This window comes from Sarcophilus harrisii, chromosome 4 (genome assembly GCF_902635505.1).
Source record: "Sarcophilus harrisii chromosome 4, mSarHar1.11, whole genome shotgun sequence".
In the NCBI taxonomy this organism is placed as follows: Eukaryota; Metazoa; Chordata; class Mammalia; order Dasyuromorphia; family Dasyuridae; genus Sarcophilus; species Sarcophilus harrisii.
Genome location: NC_045429.1, coordinates 223,534,976 through 223,560,105, shown reverse-complemented (window position 1 = coordinate 223,560,105; position 25,130 = coordinate 223,534,976). Strand labels below are relative to the sequence as shown.

General features: G+C 33.2%; 1 long non-coding RNA gene across 1 annotated transcript in view; it reads left to right on the top strand.

Annotated features, from left to right (window-relative positions):
- The window catches only part of LOC116423169, a 52,436-nt gene extending 37,684 nt beyond the window's left edge, over positions 1-14,752 (top strand). The window contains exons 2-3 of the long non-coding RNA XR_004233654.1: positions 10,087-10,123; positions 13,469-14,752. This is a non-coding gene — a long non-coding RNA (uncharacterized LOC116423169). The remainder of the gene's footprint in view (positions 1-10,086; positions 10,124-13,468) is intronic.
- The last annotated feature ends 10,378 nt before the right edge of the window (positions 14,753-25,130 follow it).

The window sequence follows — 25,130 nt, the reverse complement described above, 5'->3', positions numbered from 1 at the left end:
AAGAGATTTCAATTTGGAGCTTTTATAATAAAGTATTAATGAATTTCATTGATGATAATTGAGAAGATGTAAGCTTATTAGAACATGTCAAAATTCAAAATGTATGTACAGATTTGAAATGGACAAAATATATCTGTAAATATTTAATTTAGAATTGGCAAAAAATGACAATTGGCATAAAGGTAAAATTCATGTTATGATAAGCTACGGAAAATTCTGATATGAAAAAAATTTGTTTATTAGTATTCTCTACCCTAAAGTTTTTTTTTTTCATAAATTTATCAAAGACATACACATTTGGTTGAAGTATGTGGTAATTGTTATGTGTGTCTGGGTGTGTTTTATGTACAGTTATAGCTGAAGGGTCTATGAGAATTATTAAACTATATAATAGTTTTTTTTAAAGAATGCCACTGTGACCTAGAATTTTAACTAGGCTGCAATTGGACTAAAACAAGAATAGATAGCGTTACTGCAGAGTGCATGAGGATCCACCAAAGAAAGGCAAAATTCCATTCCCTACCCAGAGTCTATGATGTGGAAACTTCTTTCTTTTAAAAGCACAAAAATATTTTTAGCAATACTTTTTTGTTGTGGCAAAGAACTGAGAAGCCCATCATTTGGGAAATGCTGAACAAATTATAGTACTGTGCAGCTAGATAGCATAGTAGATAGGCTTGTGGTCAGGAAGGCCTGAGTTCAAATGTGGCCTCAAACATTGATTATGTGACTTAGCCTTGTTTATCTCAGGTTCCTCATCTGTAAAATGAACTGGAGAAGGAAATGGTAAGCCACTACAGGATCTTTGCAAAGGAAACCCCAAATGGGATCATGAAGAATGACTAAAACAATATACAACAAGAAAATAGGATTGAAAGAAAAGACGGTTTCAAAGAAACCTTAGAAGACTTGCATGAACTAATATAGAGTAAAATGAGCTGAACCAGGAGAGTAGTTAATACTATAAACATCAATATTGTAAAAATGAACAATTCTGAAAGGATTAAGAACTCTAAATAATACCATGATCAACCACAATTTCAGAGTACTAATGATATCAAGAATGCTGGCAGGTGAATATGCAGGATGACACAGACATTTTTGATTATGTTGGACTACTTATATATTACAAATATTGTGTATTTTTTTTTGGGGAAAGAGGGTAAATAGGAGGAAGATAATTAGGAGGGAAAGACCAAGTAAAATAGGGGGAGGAAAAAAAGAACCAGTGAAAAAAATTGAGAAGCAGGAAAATTACCTGGAGATGTGTTACAGAAGCCAGAGGGAGGCTTTCCTTCATAATTACACATCTTTAGGAACTTTGGTGGTATATGAATTTTTATGATACCTTAAGAAATGTCATAAGATCATAAGATTAGAGCTAGAAAATCACCATCGTCATCATTATAAATCATCTACTCCAACCATGTAATAAGCACAGCAAATTTGTTTCATGTGAGCTGCATAAATTTTCCCCAAATGGGCTAAAAAACTGTCCTTGAGTGTTAATTGGTTGGTAATACTGGGGCTATAATGGTTCATGTAGTTTTCCTGGTGTTCTGGGACATAAAAGCCCCAGCCCATGAGGAGTCAGTGTTTCTGAGGCTTATGAAATCTCTGCTTTTCTGTTGCTTAATGGCCCTGCTGCCTAGCAAATAAAAAGGCAGAAGGGAATTATATCCATCTAAACCAGATATACTCTTATTGAATTTACTTTCCATTATTAAGTAATTTTTCTTATTAAAGGTTATATGGTCCATGAACATTTCATTGCATTATGTACCTGAGCCTGAACCACTAGACTGGCTTGAGTTTGGTCTGGCCTAGAATATTATCTCAATTTACAGATAAGGAAAGTATATTCCAAAAACAATATAGCTTGTCAATAGTAATATAGGTAGTAAACGCCTAAGATGGGATTTGAACTCTTGGTCCTCTGATACCAAAACCATTTTGTTTGTTTTTTTCCATTGATCCCAAACTTATGTTTGTATATCAAGATACACTTTACAAATCACTTCTTATTTATTTCTCAAAACCTTCCAATATAGGTAGTACTATTATTGGTACTAGGTAATACTATTATTGAATCCATTTTTGATTCGAAGAAATTGAGGTTCAGAGAAGTTAGGCAAATGGGTTAAGGTAACACACAATAATTTGCAAAACCCACGACTGGGGTCTCTTGGTGGACTGACCATATATTTGGCTAGGGTGAAGACTTTGGAGTATATCAAATTTGGGAAATTTTGACTTATTTTCATTGATTCCATGCTTCTCCCTGATCCCTAAACCTATCTTTTTACTAAAATATTTATAACTTTTATTTTTACTTTTAATTTATGGAATTTAAAAAAGGCATTTCCATAATATAGTATAATAAAAAAGATAATTATACATAAAACTACAAGCATATTATGTACAACTTCATTTCTTTTAAATATATAATAAAGTTGGTATGTAAATTTCTTTTTTCTTCTTCTTCCCAAAGGCTACCATTAGTTACAAATATGTGTGTATATATTTTACATACATGTATGTGTGTGTATTTGTATACACATATGTAAAATTATTTGATATATATTTATTTTTATCAGGTCTTTCTATTAGTCCAAAAAAAGGTTGGAAATCACTATGCTAACAGATGGAGTAGATTGTCTATAGAGAATTTCAGAAAGGCTTGAAGAAGAACTGTAATAAACAAAAATAATTAAAATTAAAAGGAAAATAATAGAAAAAATACTTTGCAACAAGTTTCTCTGATTAAAACCTGATATCCACAATACCCAAGGCATTAATTTCAATTTATAAGAACAAAAGCCATATCTCAAATAATGAATGGTAGATACAAAAAGGCAATTTTCAAAGGAAAAAATCCAAGCCACCAATGATCATATTAAAAAAAAAACTGCTCCAAGTTCCTAATAATTATTGAAGTGGAAATTAAGGTAATCTATCCAACTTCTCAACCATTAGATTGAGTAAAAAATGATTTTTTAAAAAAGGAGAACTCTTCATTCCCTTTGAACCAACTGGAGCACTCTGAGACTTATCAAAGGGATCAAAGAAACAAAAAGGATCATACATACAAAAAAGTTTTTTTTATTAAACCTTTTTATTTTCAAAACATATATGGATAATTTCCAACAATCACTCTTGCAAAACCTTGTGTTCCAGATTCCCCCTCCCCTTTCCTCCCTTCTCTAGATGGCAAGCAATCCAATATATGTTAAACATGTACAATTCTTCTATACATATTTCCACAATTATGCTGCACAAGAAAAATGAGATCAAAAAGGGAAAAAGTGAGAAAGAAAACAAAATGCAAGCAAACAACAAAAAGAGTGAAAATACTATCTTGTGATCCATACTTAGTTCCCACAGTCCTCTCACTGGGTGTAGATGGCTCTCTTCATCACTGAACAAGTGGAATTGGCTTGGATAACCTCATTGCTGAAAAGAGCCACGTCCATCAGAATTGACCATTATATATTCTTGCTGTTGCCATGTACAATGATCTCCTGGTTCTGCTCATTAGCATCAGTTCATGTAAGTCTCCCCAAGCCTCTCTGAAATCATCCTTCTGATTGTTTCTTGTAGAACAATAATATTCCATAACATTCATATGCCATAATTTATTCAACCATTTTCCAATTGATAGGCATTCGTTTAGTTTCCAGTTTCTTGCCACTACAAAAGGGGCTGTCAGAGTTTTGCACATGTGGATCCCTTTCCTTCCTTTGTGATCTCTTTGGGATATAAGCCCAGTAGTAACACTTCTGGGTCAAAGGGTATGCACAGTTTGATAATTTTTTGAGCATAGTTCCAAATTGCTCTCCAGAATGGCTGGATGTATTCACAATTCCACCAACAATGTATCAGTCTCCCAGTTTTCCCACATACCTTCCAACATTCATCATTATTTTTTCCTGTCATCTTAGTCAATGTGACAGGTATGTAGTAGTATCTCAGAGTTGTCTTAATTTTCATTTCTCTGATCAATAATGTTTTGAAGTACCTTTTCATAAGACTAGAAATAGTTTCAATTTCTTCATCCGAAAATTGACTGTTCATATCCTTTGACCATTTGTCAATTGGAGAATGGCTTGATTTCTTATAAATTAGAGTCAATTCTATATTTTGGAGATGAGACCTTTATCAGAAACTTTGACTGTAAAAAATATTTTCCCAGTTTATTGCTTCCCTACTAATCTTATCTGCATTAATTTTGTTTGCAAAGTTTTATGTAACTTAATATAATAAAACTTATGTTTTGTATTCAATAATGTACTCCAGTTATTTGGGCACAAATTCCTTCCTTCTCCACAGATCTGAGAGATAATCTATCCTATGTTCTTCTAATTTGCTTATGATATTACTCTTTATGTCTAAACCATGAACCCATTTTGACCTTATATTGGTATAGGGTGTTAGGTGTGGGTTAATGCCTTATTTCTGCCATACTATATTTCCAATTGTCCCAGCAGTTGGTCAAATAGTGAGTTCTTATCCCAAAAGCTGGGGTCTTTGGATTTATACAAAATTTTTTTATAGCAATTCTCTTTAAGGTGACAAAGAATAGAAACCAAGGGAATGTCAACCAACTAGAGAATGGCAGAACAAATCATAGCATATAAATACAATAGTATATTATTGCCCTATAAGAAAAAGTATAGTATTTGGGAAACCCATGATGACATATTACTGATACAGAGTGAAATGACCAGAGCTAGAATACATTATGTATAAAAATAACTTTGAAAGAATTAACTTGGATCCGTGTAATTAACAGCCATATCTTCAAAGTACCAATGCTTTGGGATCCAGGATGCAAAATGAGATATACATTTTTGGTCTTGGTTCACTTTGGAAATTTGTCTTACTTGATTTAATATATATATATATATATATATATATATATATACACACACACACACACATATATATATATATATATATATTTGTTACAAAGGCTTGATGTTAGTGTTTTTTTAATTGTATGAGGAGGGATGTGAGATGGTAAGGATAGGACTACCAAGAAAAGAGAAAAAGAGAAAGAAAAGTGGGTCATTGAAGCATCTGAAAGACATAGGAAAAAATACTATTAAAATGCCAGAAGAAATCACAAACAGGAACAGCCTTGAAAGTTACATGTTGAATTTATTATAAATTTAAAAAGAAAACTAAGTTCTACATAATATATGCTCCATTTAAGTATACTTTTCTTCTTCTGTTTTACTATGTATATTAGAAATGCTCATTTTATTTGGCTTTTAATTATAAAGTTCAGAATTTTTAAAAATATAAAAACTACAAAGAATTGTGATTGTTATTTTAGTATGGATAATCCTATAAATAATATACATTGCACTGCTTCTATGACTTGGTACACAGACTTTGACATTTATTTCACCCCTCAAAATGTTTTATCTTGCAAACAGCCAGATGCTAAGTTTTTTCAATCTTAGTCAAGCTGGTTCTCAGATGATAGACCATTCTTGACTTATAAACAATACTTTTCCAGTTTGGTTGGAACTGCTAAAGCTTAAAATTCACTAACTAGGAGGTCTAGGAAGCTCAAGGTCATCTCTATATTAGGATGAGAAAATTAGAAAAAGACCTTAATGTGGCCACATATATCTCTGCACATACACATGGATTATCTACAAACACATGTTATAATGTTATTTGTAAATGTTATTAAACATGTGTGATCTTAAATTAAAAATTTTCTTTAGTTTGTTTTAATAACCCAACCTCCAAATTGTGGCACAGTTACTTTATATTATAAATGATTAATAGTTTTTAACAATCAACTATTGACTGATGGGGATTAATGAATCCAGAGGTTTCTAAATGTTTATACATATGCATATGGAAAGGGTCAGCATTTATTTCTATAGGGTGTGCTGAACTGGCTGTAAGCAAACACAGAATGGTTGTTTGATTCTAGCTGGGAGCTGTCCCCCAGAAACACATGCTGAGAAACACATGGATTTTTAAAAAAAATTTGCCTCAGTTAATTTAGATATTTTATAATGCTTTGCATATGTACAGATTCCCATTCATCCTAGAAACTGCCTGAAAGATACTTCTTATAAAGCACTTAATACATGCTTTTCATTCTCATGCTGCAGGATTTTAAAGGAAATCTGCATTAAAATATAATGGATTTTCTGCAGTGTTGGATCTTGCTTCCAGGCTTTAATATGCAGGCAAGGTGCCCAATATGCCATATTTTCTTTTACATTTTTTCCTCAAGAGGTGGCAGCTTGGAAAATCATAATTATTTGCCTCTCTCAAGCCGTGTCTTTAAGCTTTCCTTGCCAGCTCTCATAGTTGGATTTTAAAATCTGAATTATTAAACTGATGCTCTCAGCTGTGTGCCTTCTTACTCTGAGTCCAGATAGCACAGTCTTGAAATTAAACAGAAATTATTTTTATGCTAGATCCCTGACTATGAAATGTAAATAACTAACACTTTGTTGCATGTAAAGCAAAAATGATAAGAACATAAAAATGGAAGCTGTGAATATAGAAAACACATATATACTTAGGATCATAGACTTAAATCTGGAAGGGATTTAAGAAGGGACCTTTCTTTCCATGATGACCTAATGTCTCTACTAATTATGTGAAATGATTTGTTATTAAAATATATCTCTGGTTCTAAGTATCTCTGGATTCATATGAACTAAATTTCCTATCATGGAGACTTCTTTTTTATTTTATTTTAAATATTTTAATTTATAGCATAGAACATATTTCCATAACATAGTACAATAAAAAAAATTATTGCACATGAAACTGCAAATCTATAATACACAATTTGCTATTTCTCTAAAATATACAACAAAACTATCATGTAAATTTCTTCTTTTTATTCACTCCCTCTTTCCCCAACCTTAGAGATAGCTACCATTAGACACTATATGTGTATGTGTGTGTCTGTATGTGTGTGTGTGTATGTAAGGTTGTTCTTTACATATACTTCGACTTTCTTTCTCTGGATATAGATAGCATCTTCCTTCATATATTTTTTATAGTTAATTTAGATATTTATAATAGTAAAAATAACTTGTTTGGTCAAAGTCTATATACAGACTTTGTATTATTATTACTGTATACAGAGTTCAATGATTCTGCTCATTTTGCTCTTCATTATTTCATGCAACTCTTTCTATGTTTTTCTAAAATCATCAAGCTCATCATTTCTTATGGTATAGTAGTTTTCCATCATATTCATGTAATACAACTTTATCAGCTATTTTCCAATTGATGGGCATCCCTGCAGTTTCCAGTTCTTTGCCACCACAAAGAGAGCTGCTGTAACATTTTTAGAATGTATAGGTTCTTTTACTTTTTCCCTAATCATCTTTGGAAATAGATCAAATAGTGATATTGCTGGGCCAAAGAGTATATAGGTAGCTTAATAACTCTTTGGGCATAATTCCAGATTGCTCTCCAAATTGGTTAGATCAGTTCACCCACAATTAATTAGTATCCCAATTTTTCCATAGCCCCTCCAACATGTGTCATTTTCCCCTTGTACCATTTTAGTCAATCTGACAGGTGTAAAATGATCTCAAGGTTGTTTTATTTTGCATTTCTCCAATAAATAATGATTCAGAGCATTTTTATATGACTGTAAATTGTTTTGATTTCTTCATAATTAATCACTGTAATCATTCTTTTTGATTTGCACCCCCAACTCTGGGTTTCTTCTGAGAATATCTGAAGCTGGCTTGTTTTTTGGCTCTTCTCTAGTGATCTCTGTAAATAAGTATGCCTACAAAAGCATTTTGAAGCAAGAATGGTGATGTGTCATAGACTAGACAATCTGGCTCTTCTCTACTAAAGTTTTAGTTCCTATCCCCACAATGACAATTCTGGGAAGAGCAGGACTGCTTTCATTATATTGTGTTTGTGTCATGTGTTTATCATGAATACCAGAATACATGATTGAGAGTCCTAGGAAAGATGCTTTTTCTTGCCATTGAGTAAAAAATGAAACCAATTCTGCTAATGCCTTTTTAATATATTTCTATATCATGTCACGTATATCTATGCAATCTTAGTTTCAGGGACTCTCTCCTGACACAAAGGATATTGACTGAGAGAAGAGAGAAATGATAATGATTCACCACCAGTCTTTATGGAATTAAGTGTTTAGTTACGTAGTACTAACTAGCCCCAGGAATTCTTCCATATGAAGTGTGAAGATAAAAGAGCAAGATGCAAAAGAAAGCTTAAAAAGAACTCTCTTTTGGGGCAGCTAGATGATATAATGGTTAGAGCATCAGCCCTGGAGGCAGGAGGACCTGAGTTCAATATGACCTCAGACAGTTATTAACACTTAATACTTATTAGCTGGGTCATTTAATCCCAATTGCCTTGCAAAAACAATAAAAATAAAAAAAAATTTTCTATGTCTCTCTGTGTGTATGTGTTTTAGTGATCCTCATGAGGCAAATGAAAGTTGAAATCAAACTATATGAGGGGTAATACTGCTGGCAAAATGACCATTTCCTTCCTCCTCTTTCACCCTCTTTCCATTCCCCATTTGAAAGGAAAAACTATGGATTGAGCCAGTGAATAAGCACTTGAATGCATAGTGGATCTGATGAGAAAGACGATAATAGAGAGATGCTAGAAGTAAATAGCATGGTAGGGATGGGGAAGCCATGGAAGGAAGCACTCATATAGAAAACCAACACTTAATGACGCTAGCTAGAGCACTGCTGTTGTACATCTGCACTGCATCTTGTACAGATGGAAAACTATACAGGTTTATGTGACAACAGTTACCCACTATAGGGAATCAGTTATCTCTTGGTTCAGATTCAAGGTCTCCCTGTTTCCATTAATGTGTACATAAAATTGTTTATTATTTGAGCCCTGTGAGCCCATATGCTTTTATGGGGAGCTGATGACTTATCCTTGAGGGAAAGTTTCCGGATGATATGAGTTGTAAAAATAAGGTAGAACGTTGGCTGTCAAAGTGTAATCTATGAACTTTCAAGGGTTCTGTGAGCTCAAAACTATTTCATGAAAAATATTAAGATTTTAATTTAAAATTTAGTAAATACACAAGCAAGAGCTCTTTAAATGAGGTTTCTTGATAATTTTTAAGAACATAATTTTCTAAGGCCAAAAAAACATGAGAATTGTTATGCTGGACAATGAAAGATCTTCAAAATTTATCCAATCCTTTGTGTCAGCTATGAGCCTCTGACACAGAGGTTACATAGACATATGTAGTATGATATAGAAATATATAAGAAAAGCATTAGCAGAATTGGTTTCATTTAATGCACAATGGCAAGAAGCAGGATTCTTTTCTGGAACTCCAGGTCATCTTACATACTAGTATTTATAATGAATGTAAGCCAACAAAACATCATGAAAATAATTATAGTTTATATACTAACATCTCTTGCAGAGGATGATGCAAAGAAATTTTATAGATAAATTAACAATATCCTCCAAGTTAAGTAAAAATATACCTTGACAATTGAGGACTTCATTGTAAAGGCAGAAATAGGGAAAGCAGTGAATGCTATCTTAGAAAATATGGTTCGGGATGAAGAAGTCATCAAAGGGAAAAGACATCTGCATATCATAAATACTTCTTAAAGGTTTAATTGATGTTTTTATAGAGGTTTTTTTGCACCACAATAGTTACCCACTGTTCTTCTCCTCCTTCACGTTCTTCTTTGTAATAAAAAAGTCAAATCAAAGAAAGTTATATAAAATCACATTTGTTTATATAAGTCACATTTTTCATTCATAGATCTCTTAAACTTCTTCCCCATGAAGAAGAGAAGCGGGTATTTCATCATTATGTCTTTTGGAATCAATATTCTGTTTTTCTTTCATCAGTTCACAATTTTCCCAACTTTCTTTAAATTCCTTACATTCATTGTTTTTTAAGGCACAAAATATTCTATTGTGCTCATATACTATAATTTTGAACCATTTCTCAACCAGTAGAAATTTGCTATGTTTCTAATTTTTTGCTACTACAGAAAGTATGATTATGAATATTTTGGTAAATAGAGAATTTTCTTTCTTTTTTCTTTCTAGAGACACTTTCCTTGGAAAGACGTCACTGGGTTAAAGGGTATGAACAATTAAATGACGTTTCTTACGTATTCCAAATTGTTTCCCAAATGATTAAACTAGTTCATTTAATATGTATTAATATATCTGTCTTGCCATAATCACTTAAATAATTAGATTTTTTTTCTTTTATCATTGCCAGTTTTTTTGGTAAACAGTGAAGCCTTATATTTAAAAAACATTTTATTCATTAGTTAATAAGAACTTTTTTCAATGTGGCAATGGATAGTTTGAAATTCTTTCAATGTTTGTTCACAGTTTTGGGGGAATGGCTCTAAGGTGTGTGTGTTTGTGTGTATGTATGTATGCGCGCACACATGTGCTAAGAATGTATATGTGTGTATACTAGAAATCAGATTTTTTAAATTAAATATTCTGGATGCAAGGATTTTTTCCCTTCTTTTATTATACTATCTGTAGTAATTTAATCTATTTAAAAGCTTTAAAATTGTATTTACTCAGACCTATCTATTTAGCTCTGTGACTTGCTTTATCCCTTGTTTGGTTAAGTTAATTTTTCCACTAGCCATAAACTTGAAAGATACCTCCTTCAGTCTTCTATTTTTTAATGATACAGCCTTTTGTACTTAAATCATATATCTTCTTGGAGTTAGTTTTGTGATATAGTATAAAATGTTTACCTCAATCTAAATTATGACAAACTTCTTTTCAATTTTCCCAACAGTTTTCATGACTGTTTTCTTCATAAAGAGATCTGAAAAATTCTTCATTTGGTGAATACCAAACAATATGACAGATTCCAAAAGAAAGCAACCCTAATATACAGGAAAGGATTGATTATAGATATAGCTTTCATTTCAAAATGACTTAACGACTTAACGTTAAGTCATATCACTGACTGGTTAGAACAAAGGTCAAGCAAATAGCAAAATAGAAAAGATAAAGATGAAAAACTGCTATCACATGTAGTTACAATAGGTGTTTAAATAAGTTGTCAACTTTAGGAAAAGAGAAATAAATAAAAGTAGACATTAATTCTATTATTGTTTCCTAGAGAAATTTAACAGATGCAGAATAGTAGTTACAACAAGATGAAAATAAGTGTTGAAAAATTAAGCTTACAGAGAACTTTTCATGAGCTCTTACAGAATGAAATAAGCAAGCAAGTGGTGAAGTGGATAGAGCACAGGGCTTAGAATCAGGAAGACTTATCTTCATGAATTCAAACTCAGCCTCATACTCACTTTTGAAGCTGGGCAAGTCACTTAATTCTATTTGCTTCAGCTCCTCATCTTTCTAATGAATTGGAGAAGGAAATGGTACACTATTCCAGTATCTTTGCCAAGAAAATCCCAAATGAGGTCCCAAAGAACTGGATACAATTGAATAACAACAAAACAAGCCAAACCAAACCATTCTAAGAATGTTATGATGTTAAATTAGGATAACAAAAGGATGTTAGTTTAAACAGATCTGACAGGTTTTTTTCCCTGTTCTTAAGTGAAGATTGGTAATGGATTGGATTGGTAATGGCACTTGAATGATGAATTCAAGCAGAGGAGCAACACTTAATTTAGGGAGGAGAAAGATGTACTTAAATGACTGTATTGGTATGGGGTAATTCCTAATATGGAAATTCTTTTCACTGTTAGAGACTTGTACCTCACCTCTTACTTAGAGAATTAGAAACTTAGACTCCTGAATGCATTGGGAATTAAGTAACTTATTCATGGTCATAGAACCAAGCTGTGTGAGAGAAAGGACTTGAACTCAGATTTTCATGATGCTAAGGTTGACTCTGTAGCCATTATATCATGCTACCTCTAACCTTACAGATCCACAAGAAATCCATGCTGAAGACTAGTCTATTTTGAGAAGGGAAGATTTCTAAAAAGTCCAAAAATTTCTAAAAAAAAAAAAAAAAAAAAGCCAACCAAAATATAACAGCAAATGTGTTCCTACTTTCTTATTTCTATAAAATCTTTTTGATCATTTGATCAAAACATTGAAGTTGTCTTTGAATGAAAGCATGGAAAAAGAAATAAATTATTGTATACCATAGCAGACTACATCCTTAAAGTCACATATGGACTGGGAGAGGTATACATAGCATACAATAGTGAGATATTTGTTTATTGATTTTTTAAAAAAAAACCTTTGATTCAGTAGAACAAAATACAACCTTGAAGATTTTCTTTTTTTAAGCTTTTTACATATTAAATTTATATGCAATTCATGACAGACATAACTTTGGAGATAACTTTGTTCGACACTTCACTATGTGATGATAGTAAACAAAGGTATAAAATGGGGAGATGAGTTCACAGAAGGCATTAGTTCTCAAATTTTTTAGTCTTGGGACCTCTTTACATTCTTAAAAAAATTAAAGACCTCTCCATTTCTGCAAAGAGCTTTTGTTTAAATGGGTTACAATCTATTTATAGTTGCTCTATTATAAATAAAAACATCTTAGTGGAATTATGAAAATAGTTTTGACATGAGGGACCCCTTGACCATATTTGGAGAAATTGTGCTTATGGTGTTTTTCTGTGTCATAGAAGACATTTTATATAAAGTTTAAACAAAAATAAGGCTCCCTATTGATGGTATAGTTCTCCAATATTGTGGAGTTCCATGATTCAGTTGCCCACATGAGTTGTAATATTTCACAGTTTTTTGGCAAGTCATATAACCTTTATATCTACCTTAGTTGCCTCAACTATAAAATGAAAATAAAAATATTTCCTCCTTCCCAGAATTGTTATAAAGACCAAATGAAATAACATTTGTAAAATGCTTACTTAGCCCAGTGGATTAAATATAATAGACAATTAATATTACTTTTTTTTGTTCCTTCAAATCAATTCTGAGGAAGAATATTGACCTTAAAGAAATGGACTTTGAGGAAGGAATCAATTTACAATCAATAAAAACAGATATTAAAAATGTGATCTGTCTAATCTACTTTTACTCACTTCTAAGCCCAGTTCATTGTCCATAAATGACACCTGTCACTTATAAATGTGGGTATGTGGACATGTGTGTGTGTCTAGTCTGATTTCATCATTGTAAAAGACTCTTGGTATTTAAGCTATATCCATATGTATGGACTGGAATCTGATCTATAGTACATAATCTTAGTGACATTGAGAGGTTAAGTGAGTAGCGCTTGGTCATATCATTAAATATATGTCAAAAGTAGGACTTGAATTTGTATCTAACTGATTTTATGACCAGCACTCTCTGGCCATTCTGGTATGTGTGTGTGTGTGTGTGTGTGTGTGTGTGTGTGTGTGGTGTCAATCTGTATTATATAAGATGGTGTCATATGTAAATATTTTTATTCACTTGAATATGAACTTTAAAAATCCATTTTGCTTTTCAGATATGAACAAAAAAGAACATGGACTACTATTAAGGAGCAAGAACTAAAGGTAATAATTATACAGTGTAAGTAGTATTTTGTTAATCTTGAAATAATGGAAGAACCAGAAAAAGAGACTGGTGGATCCCTTTGCAGAATCTATAAAAAGATGAATAAGAATCACACGGGATGAGAAAGCATGGAAGGGTTGATTTTGTCCATGGAAGGATTAACCATATTCAGATTTTCAAAAGGGCTATGACAAGGTAAAGGGATGTAACTGATCTGGAAAGAAGTAATTGACTATGAATGTGGAGCTGGGTCATGTTGGCTGCCAACTCTAGACACAGAAATAGACAGACTTCTCATAAACATGAAGGAAGGAAGAAAAGAAGAAGCTTTGGTTATGACAATGGCTTAATTATCATCTCTGTAGAAGTGATTTCTAGATCTACATATCTAGTCCTGAGTTATGTCACAACATGATGGACAGCCTATTGGACACTTCAAATGAGATTCCTGTAACTATCTTAAACTCAACATGTCCAAAATAGAATTAATTATCTTTTGCCAAAAATGCACTCTTCTTCCAAACTTCTCTCTTACTATCTGGCAACATCACTCTTCTAGACATTCAAATTTCTAACTTTGGTATCACTACTGACTCCTCAAACCATGAGTTACGAGATCTTATTGATTTTGCCTCTCCAACCATTCCCATCTTTTCACCCATTCAGCCACTATCTTAGTTCAGGCCCCCATTATCTTTTCTGTGGAGTTTGCAGTGATTTCCTATTTGATCTCTCTATCCTCAAATCTAATCCACTCCAATCTATGCTGCAAAAGTTTCAAAGTGATTTTCTTAATATACAATCTGACCATGTCACTCCTCTAATCAAGAAACTCCAATAGGTTTAAAAGTAAAACTCTTTTTACTTCTAGGATTAAATATAATATCTTGTGCTTGCATTTTATGGCTTTCACAACCTTATTCTGACCCTCTTTTCTGTTACACATTTCTTCTTTCTTCATATTATGTGGTCCAGGCAAATTTACTTTAATGTTTCTGTTATATAGAATTACATTTCTATCTCCATATCTTTGTCCTATCCCTCCTATGCTTGGAAGACATTTACTTTCTCACTCCTCTTAGAATCTCTTAATTTTCTTTTAGGTTTAGATCAAATAGCATCTTATACGTGGAGATCTTACTAATTCTCTTTCCTCACCCTCACTATTAATGTTCTTCCCTCTTCAAATTATGTTGTTCAGTTGTTTTAGTCACATCCAACTCTTCATGACCCCATATAATTTTTTCTCAGTAGAGATACTGAAGTGGTGGTTTGCCATATCCTTCTGCAGTCCATTTTACAGATGAAGAAAATTAGTCAAATAGGGTGAATTGATTTGTCTAAATTAACACAGTTAGCGTCTGAAGCCACATTTGAACTCAGGTCTTCCTGATTCTAGACTATGCATTCTATCCATAGCACAATCTAGATGTACAATCTGTTTTGTATATAGCTATATACACATACAAGGTTTCCCTTGAAAGAATCAAAATTCCTTGAAGATAGTTTCCGTTTGTCTTTTTTATCCACAACATCTAATAGATTATTCATAGTAGGTACTCAATAAATGCTTGTCAATTGATTGATTGATTGATTGATACCCACTCACTCACATATTTCTGGGATGTATGATTTCATCTGTGTGGGTAGTCTAAAGCCCAGTGAAGATCACAACCCTCTAACTAAGCTTTTGTAAATGTTATAATTAACCGTGGGTAAAAAAAGACAATCATTCCTTGGCAGCCAACCCTTTTCAAATGTAGTTAGGCTGGTCCTCAGAAATTACTCATACAGGCCACATCAAGGTTCATACTCATAAGATTTCCAGTTTTGAAAGACCTGTTAGAACCTGTCCTAAACTGACATACCCTTATGTATCTGCTGTACAAACGTGGCGTTGGAGACATTCCATCTGTAGGACCATTAGTGTGTCATTTAATCTTTGCATACCTGAGTTTCTTCAATTGTAAAAGGGGGATAAAAATAGCATCTAGGATTATTGTTGAAGATTAAATCAGATACTATTTGTAAAGTGTTTAGCATAGTACTATATAAAGCTTCCTTCCTTTTTTAGTCCAGGAAATATATATATACACATACATGTACAAAATCTTAAAATTCTTAATAATAGATGCAGCAATCCAAGGTAAGAAATGCTAGTAGTGTCTAATATAAAATTATAATTATAATTGAATTATTACAGAGATATGACTAGAATACATAATTATTAATCTAAAGGGTTTTTTAAATGAATTTATATATAAAACATAATCCAAAATATAACAAAATATTGAATATTCTATGGTTTATATTTGTCAATAAACTCCCACTTATCCTTGTACCCAATTTGCTCTTCTTTCCTTATTATTTTCATCCTACTTTGCACAGTCTACTATAAAACTTCAAGGTTATCATCTTAATGCCTAGGACATGAAATCATAGAAAAATATTGTTGACCTATAGCTTCAGGGATTTCCAGATAACCAGTGACAGTGGTTTTCAGATCCTGTAATGCTCCATGTTTATGCCTTCCAGTTCTAAAGTAATGAAGACAGACAGACTTGGAAATAGTATTTCCACTGGAAACCTCTATTTCCAGTGGAAATGGAAGAGTATATATGAAACCACAAATCTCTATTATGTAGAGCTTTTTTCTTTTTAAGTACATAAAAAATTCAACATGTAACTTTAAAAGCATGACTCCTTCTGATTTTCAGTTCTTTTCTGGGCATTAAAAAAATGTTTCAATAACCTCTTTACTTTCTTTTTATTTATTTAATTTTGATAACCTTTCCTCTTCTCATTATCTAAATCACACTTCAGTTTAAAAAAAAAAAAAGAAAAGCAAAACCTTTATAATGAATATTTATAATCAAGAAAAACAAATTCCCATATTGATCATGTTTGAAAAATGTATGTCTTCTGTTATAACCTGAGCCCATTACTTCTCTCTTAGGATGGAGTAACACACTTCTCTGGAATCATGGTTGGTCATTATGTTGATAGAATTCTAGAATGAATGTCTTTACACTGTTATTACTGTATAAGTTGTTCTCTTGGTTCTTTTCTCTTTAATCTGTCAGTTCATACAAGATTTTCCAAATTTCTCTAAAGTTGTCTCTTTAATCATTCCTTTACAATACAATTAAACTCCACTAGGGACAACTAAGTGCAACAGTGGATAGATCACCCTAACCTGGAGTCAAGAAGATCTGAATTCAAGTTTGACTTCAGACATTGATTAATTGTGTGACCCTGGGAAAGCCATTTAACTCTAAATTTCCTCATCTATAAAATGATCTAGAAAAGAAAACAGCAAACCATTCCATTAACTTTGCCAAGAAAACTCCAAATGGGGTCACAAACAACTGAACAGCAACCCACTATTTTTAACTATACCTTCACTCATCCATTTTCTGATTGTGAATTGAACATTTAGAACTTTAACTTTATGAGTTCAGAGGATTCTTTTGAGGTGATGGCAGTAACTCTGCAATGTCCTAACAATATAACTCGACCTTGGAGACCCTACTCCATTTATCCAGAGGACATCCACCTCTCCCTTTGCTCTAGTTGGGAGGATGGATCACTGCAGGGCATTGGGGCAGAAAAAAAATGGTGCCTTATATATGCCAAAGAAATTGTCCTTGAATATTCCTATAGTCCTGAAAGTAAAGGAAACAGTTGGCCGTGGGGGAAAAGAAAGGTGGGGAGGAATAAATAAGAATTTATTATGCACTTACTATATACCAGGTACTGTGCTAAATGCTTTTACAAATATTATTTCATTTATTCTTCACAGCAATTTGATAAAGTAGATGTTATTAGTATCCTCATTTTACAGCTAAGGAAACTAAGGCAGATAGAGGTTGTGTTCAGGGTCACAGAGGGTCATAGCCAGATTTGGACTCAAGTTTTCCTGATTCCAGGCCAACTGCTTTATCTACTGTATCATCTATATGCTAACACTTTCATTCAACTATAAAATGGCACTAAATAATGGGAAAGGGACTATTATATCTTGAACCAATCCAATTTAGACATGGTATTGACCAGAGTAAATGGAAAGAATGGGCATCATAAGTCAAATCAAGTCAGTAAGCATTTATTAAGAGTTTATGATTTGCCAGGAATTTTATTAAGTAAGGAGGATACATAGAAGGGCAAAAATAATGAAGGAAATAACATGTAAACAACTATGTACATACAAAACATGTACACAGTAAATTATTAGAGACAATCTCAGAAGTATTATAACTAATATGCTACACTAAATTATAACTAATAATAATAATTTAGAACAATATAACAATGAAAACTAATTAGCTATAATGATAAATACAATGAATAATTGACTATAGTAGCATAACTCTGGATGAGAAGGGAAAGTTGAGTCCAGATTTATTGACAATGTGAAATCTAGATTATTCTCTTTAAGTACATTTTTTTGGTCCTCAAAGTCAAACTTGGAGATTTCTTCAATGTTTCACTCTTATTCACCGCCCCTCCCACCATATACCTTGGAGCCATCTCAAATTCTCAAGAGTAATTATTAGATTTTCAATGTGAACAATTATATATCAGAAATCAGCAAACATTACAAATCATGGATTGGTTTATTGTTTTATTGATTGTCTATACTTAAGAAAATGATGAGCAAATGTAAATAATTCATCTAAAATTTTAAATGAGTCAAGTATACATCCTCCACCTCTTCCCTTGAAGAGCTAGTTGTTAAACATTTACTAACACACCAGTGCCCATATCCAATCAGTTGTAAAATCTTATGGAGTTAAACTTCTTTATCATCTCTGAGACTGTGGCCACCCTAAACCAGATCTTCCTTTAGCTCTACTCTGGATCATTTTAAAATTTCCTAAATGATCTTGTTAAATTCTGTTTCTTCTATTTCCAGTCCATCACACAGCTTTCAAATTGATATTCTTGAAGCATAAACTTGAACATGTCATTCATTCCCTACTCAAGAGACTTAGTAGATTTCCCCCCACCCTATCCCTTTTATTCCAGTCAAGCTTCTCCCGATCATGGTTAGCTTTTGGATCGTCTATCCATCAAACAACAAATATTTGTTAAGGCTTACTGTATTCTAGGCACTGTATTAGGTGCTTGGAATCGAGCACAAAAGATGAAAAAAATCCCTACCTGCAAGCAGCTTACATTCTAATGGGAGAAACAACAAGCATCTATAAAAACACATGTAGCATGAAGTTAATTATTATAAATGTATACAAAGTAGTTAAATATGAAGTAGTTTAAGAGGAACAGTATTAGTAATTTGGGGGGTGGGTAGGTATCAGAAAAGGTTTCATGCAGAGGAATTCCCTTGAGCTTCACCTATTATGATTTTTTTCCCAACTGTCTCTAATAATCCTCCTTCTCTATGGTCTGCTCCACTTTGGTTCCTATATTTCATCCCATTGCTTCCTCACAGTATGAATCCCCATTCCACCTTCTTGATATACTGCCACTTACTCCTGGCCCAACTCTGCTTTCTGTCCCACCTACCCTTTATGAAAACACTCAGTATTGGATGACTCTCCCTTTTCAACTGACTATGTTCCAAGTGACCTCTATTGAAATGAATTAATCTTCAAACCAGTCCCATCTGCTCTTAGTTTTTGCCCCTTATCCACCTGACACCTGCTAACTAATATAAAAAGAATATTATTGCCCCATCTGCTGGCTGAGTTTTACTTTGATTGATAGTCCCTCCCTGGCTAGGCCCCTACATGCTTTTTCATTAAGGATTTTATACATTCCAGTATATAAAGTGAAAAAAGGAAGATTATATATAGATCCATGAACTTTTGTTACATACATGAAAGGTATGTGCTGCTGATGTGATTTGTATATCTACACAGGGTGTCTAAATATACAAAAAGGCAGCTTGAGAGAAATCATGGATGGATATTTCTGAAATCTTGCCTACCTCTCTCTAAAATAGACTATAATTCTTATCTTAAGGAAAGTAGAAAAATGAGCCATGAAGTGCAATTAATTCTCTGTTCTCTTCTGAAAGAGGGCAGGCAAAGGTACCAAATCACAACTATATTTATCTGCCCCATAAATATTGCTGACCTAGGCATGGTTTTTAGTTTACAAAACAACAAAGCTTCTAATTTCTCGGATCATTAACTCTTAAAAAGGAGGGTGTAACCTAAACTTACACCTACTGGTTTGACTCTTTCCCAACAAATGCTAATTACACAAAAGGCCATTAGAGATAGTGAATAGAAAGTAAACCCATTTATCCAAGAAGATAGTAAACAGAAATCAAAGTTCTGAAGATTAGAATGTGCCAGAAAATATATAAGAATGAATGAGAATATGCAATGAAATATTTAAGAATGAAGATGGAATTGAGATTCTCACTGAGCTCCTTAGATGGAATGAGATTTTCACTCATCTAGGAGGACCTGATCTCACCCAAGAGAAAATTCCCTAAAGTCTCTAGGGAAGCAAGCTGGAAAGTAAGGACATGTTGAGCAATTGGCTTCCCCTACTTGATTGCTGCTTCCAAAGTTTTCTTTCTCCTCCCTCCCCCACCTCTACCCCCGCCTTTTCCCCTTTCCCTTTCTGCTTTTCTCCTCTCCTTCTCATTGGATTAGATTTTGAAGAAAATAAAGAACCACACATGTCCTTACCCACCAATCAGTTATGTTCAGCAGGTGACATGAATCACAGGAATGACCCTCCCCCAACCAACTTAATTGGGAGTCAGGTTACATTTCATTTTTTTTTTTTAAGAGTATATCAAATTTAACAAAGAGTAACAATACTATCTTTTTGGTGTTTTCTGAACTTCTTTCTGCTCTCTTCTGCATGTTTTAAAATGTTTTACTGATGATCTTTTCTTTCTTTTATCGCTATCTCTATCACTTAATATTCAATCTCTACTCTCTCCCCAATAAAAGGTAAGAAAATTATTTTAAGATTTTTTTTGTAGCTGTTAGGAAAAAGATAAAATAAGGGACAAAATTATTATTTTCCTCTATTTCTCCAAGGAAGACAAGAATTCCTATCTTGGTTTGAGTAAGAAAAGGAGCCATTGATTGCTTTACATACATTTTCTCAATGTCCCTGCTATATTCTGCCCTGTTTTAGGCCACCTCTGGATTCCTATGCTCTATTTTGAGTATCATAGCTTAGGAAAGACATTGATGAGAACATGATGACAGATAACTGAAGGAAAAGGCAGAGCTATTCAGTATTTATATTGGTTCTGCTTCTTCTACCTGAAACAATAAACTTTGGGCTAGAAAGGACAGAATAAAAATGGGTAGTAAAGATTTAATACTCAACTTAATCAGGGAGCTAGTAAAGGAGCATCTTTCTGTCTTTGACAAGTTGAATTCACTAGTACCAGATGTAATTTATCCTTTGGTACTGAAAGAACCAGTAGATATAATTGTTGAGACAATGCCCGTGATGTTTGAAAGTTCATAGAGGGTGAGAGATATATAAGGATATCTTCTAAGGATAAAAAAAGACAAATGTCCTAATTTTTTTTTAAAAAAAAGTGTACTTTGAAATCTGTAGGTGACTTTGGTTAGCAAACATCTAGATGTCTCAATAAGAAGCCATGGCTGGCTAAATTTATTTCTTTTTCTTACTAGATTAATAGATAATACTATTGATGTGTTTTAACTTAGATTTTGGCAAAGTATTTACCATAGTCTTTCATGATATTCTTGTGTAACTATAGGAAGACATGGACTAGATGTAGGTACAATTAGGTGGAATGACCAAAGGTGGAATTGGAATGACCACTGTATAGTTATTAGTTATTAGTGCTTCAATATCAGATTAAATGAAGGTTTCTAATACAGTGGTCCAAGGTCCAGGAGAGTGCTTATCAGATTTGCAGGCAACACAAAACTGAGATATTTACTTATACATTAGATGATAGATTAAGGACACAAAAAGATCTTAACAGCTTAGAATAATGAGCCAAATATATAATGAGATGGCATTTTATAAAGAGAAACGAAATCTTACATTTGAGTTAAAACAAAAAAGTAACTTCATGAAAGCAATATGGGAGGAGAGAATATGATTAAATAGTAGTTTATCTGGAAAAAAGCTGCAAATTATAGTGAATTGCAAAGTTTACTATGAACTAATAGGGTGACATCCCAATCAAAAAAACTAATGGCATCTTAATCTATATTAAGGTGGACGTTATGAACAAGATTAGAGATGTAATAGTCCTGTGGTATCCTGTCCTAATCAGACCAGTTTGTGAGTAATGTGTATAGTTTTAAGTGCTACATTTTAAGAAAGATCTTGACAAATTGGAGAAGAGGTTAGCCAGGATGGTGAAGGATCTCAAGATCATTAGTGGAAGCTGAGAGCTACCTTTAAATATTTTAAGGACTATTCAAAATTAGACTCCTTAGGTTTGGTGCCAGAGAGCAGAGAAATAGGAACAATATGTATGGGTGTGGGGAGAGGGGACATTACAAGAGGCAAATTTGGGTGTGCTGTAAATAAAAATAATAGAAATTAAAAACTTCCCTAATAGAATATCCAAAAGTGGAATGGGATGCCTCAGGAGGTAGTAGGGACCTCCTCATTGGATATCTTCAGGGAAAGGCCAGATGACTTATCAGGTATGTCATAGTATTGATTCTTCTTAAGGTATAAGTTGGGCTTAGATAGTCTCTGAACTCTCTTCCAGCTCTGAAATTCTTTGATTTTGTGAAGCGATACTCTATTAGCTATTCTCAATGATGGCATGCATGCATTGAAGGATCCAAAATATATCATCCAGGATTTGATCAGAAAAGGGGGTGACATGGAAAAAGTGAGAAAAAGGGCTAGTTAATGGGAAACCTAAAGGCAGATGCTCTACTATCCATTGACCGTTAAAAGAACCCAATTCAGAGTCTTAACCTTAATCTTTATTTTAAAATAAAATAATTTTATACCTGTATTTCAATGTAGTTTATGTCCTTTATAATTCTCATATGTTATTTTATGAATTTAAAAACATTATTCTGAGAAGGGGTCATCAGACTGTCATCCCATTCCATCTTTGGATACTCTAATTATTAGGGAGGTTTTTTTATTTGCATGTTTTTTACTTAAATTATATCTAAATTTGCTTCCTTGTAATTTCCCCCTTCCCCACACATATACACATTGTTCCTATTACTCTCTTCTCTGGGACCAAACCTAACAAGTCTAATTTTTAATAGCCTTTAAAATATTCAAAGGTAGCTCTCAGCCTCCACTAATGATCTTGAGGTCCTTCACCATCCTGTAACCTCTTCTTGATTCTCCAATTTATCAAGGTCTTTCTTAAAATGTAGCACTCAAAACTGTACATGCATGGTATGAAATAAGGGGGAAAATTCATAGACTAGAGGATGATCTTATAGCATAAAGTAGAGCCATATCCTCTATGGAAGATTTATGAAACAACATAGACAGCTCACACAGGATGAAAGAATGAGTAAATGGGTTGGTATCTGTACTGATGGAAGAAGTGATCACCCATATTTAGTGAGAGCATAGATTTAATGAAGTATTAAAGAAATCATTTACGTCAAAGATTATAACAGATACCCGTTGCTCTATAATGTAAAGCCCTTTGGTTTAAAGCAAAAAATCTCAACACGATCAATCAGATTGTTATAGATTGTTCTAGGATGACATGCACAGATTATTAAAAAAAATTACTGCACCAAACTCTCACCTGTAGTATGGCCACACCCTAGCAAACCCACTGAGCAGACAGGCTAAACCAGGTTGAGGGTAACCAAGGTAATAAATGACGCCTTTTATGTAAACATTGTACAATTCTCTATTACTCTTTATCCATAGATTTTGAAATTAATTATAGTTTAAACTGAATAATTTCTTTCTATTTCTAATTGTGTTTTTGTACATTTTATAGCTGCAAGGTGCCAGGATTTGGTCAGTGCTGATTGCCAGGGTCCCAAAACCTTTGATATAGAAATGATGAAGAAGAGAAGAAAGAGATCAGAAAAGGTTATAATAGAGCTGTTGTTCATCTTTTTGAATAATAGCTTGTGTAAAACACTCTTCTCATAAATACATACAACTAGAGTGTATTGGGGCTTAAATGAAATAATGGATGTAAAGTTTTTCAAAAACTTCAAGCTATTGTCATCATCATCACTACTAACAATCACCATCATCATTATCATCAGCAGCAACTTACAGGTACTACATGTCCAGTCTGGTGATGACTTCAATTCTTGAACTTCTACTTGAACTTCTACTAAACTCAAACAACCTATTACAGTGATGTGCAGGTAAATCTTTTACAACCTGACTGGGGGTGGGGGAAGTGAAGGGAATGTGTGCACAAACACTTTTAAGTTTAATTTGCATTATTAACACTTTCTTAAGTCTAGATAATCAATAAAACAATAAACCAAGCCCTGATTTGTAGCAGTGGCCATTTCTGAAGTTAAATGCTCACACTGAAATAATAATTGGCTTTATTAAGCCAGCATATGACACAGAAAAATACAAATACAGACACACAGGAGAAGACAGGTAGCCAGACTCCACAGAGATGCATTTCTTGCTGTCCTCCAAGGAAGTCTTGTCTTGTTGTCCCTCCTTCTGAAACACACCTAGCCCAGATTCCAGTGTTTTTGCTTTTATATAGTTAGAATGAATTTACAGATTACTGCAAATAATAAATCCTGATAATGGATTCAAATACACACTATTCATAGTTATAATTATGTAAAACATAGTAATTGGTTCCAGCCCAATGATAATTTGCATTTTGAATTTGAATAATGTGACCACTTGATAGGAGTCATGATTTTTACCAAGGACCTAGCTATATTTGAATATGAATGAAATTAATATGTATGAAATGAATGAATGTAAAAGCATTTATTAAGCACTTACCATGTAACACTTTCTGGAATTACACATAAAAATACCAGCGAGAACAAAGTCCCTTGCTGTTTAAAAGCTTACCTTTTAATGGGAGGGAGAGTACATATAGTGAAGTGGTAGCCAGGAAGGGTTATTTTGGTTTAGAAAGTCACAAGGAGTGGACTGAGTGGAGGCAATCAGGAGTTGCTTACCAGGAGCAATGATTGATTTGTTTATAGTTTCAGAGATGGAGGGGAGGGAAAGGCAGCACAGAACATGCTCATAAGATGTCAAGGTCTTGAGACCATGTTTGGGGAGTAAAGTTCTATGACTCCCTGGCCTATCGATAGAGTGGTACATGTGAAACATTCACCAGTCACCTGGGAATTCAATTGGGACACTGGTAAGTTCTTTAGGGCCCAGATTCTTAAACTCTGGTTTGTAACCTCATATGGAGTCTTGTAATTATGTGGGGGTTGTGAAATTATGATTTATTATCTGTAAATGTTGGGTTTGTATACTATTTTATATAGCTATAGACCTGGGGTCATGTAATAAAAATTATCAGACAAAAAGGGGTTGCGCTTTTGGAGACCAATAGCAATAAGGGACGACATTCCTACCCTAGAAATCAGTTTTGGTATCTTCTTAACTATGTGCTATGACTTTTTGACTTTCTAAGAGATCTCAGAAATCATCTAACAAGGGTTCTTAGCCTGGGGGTT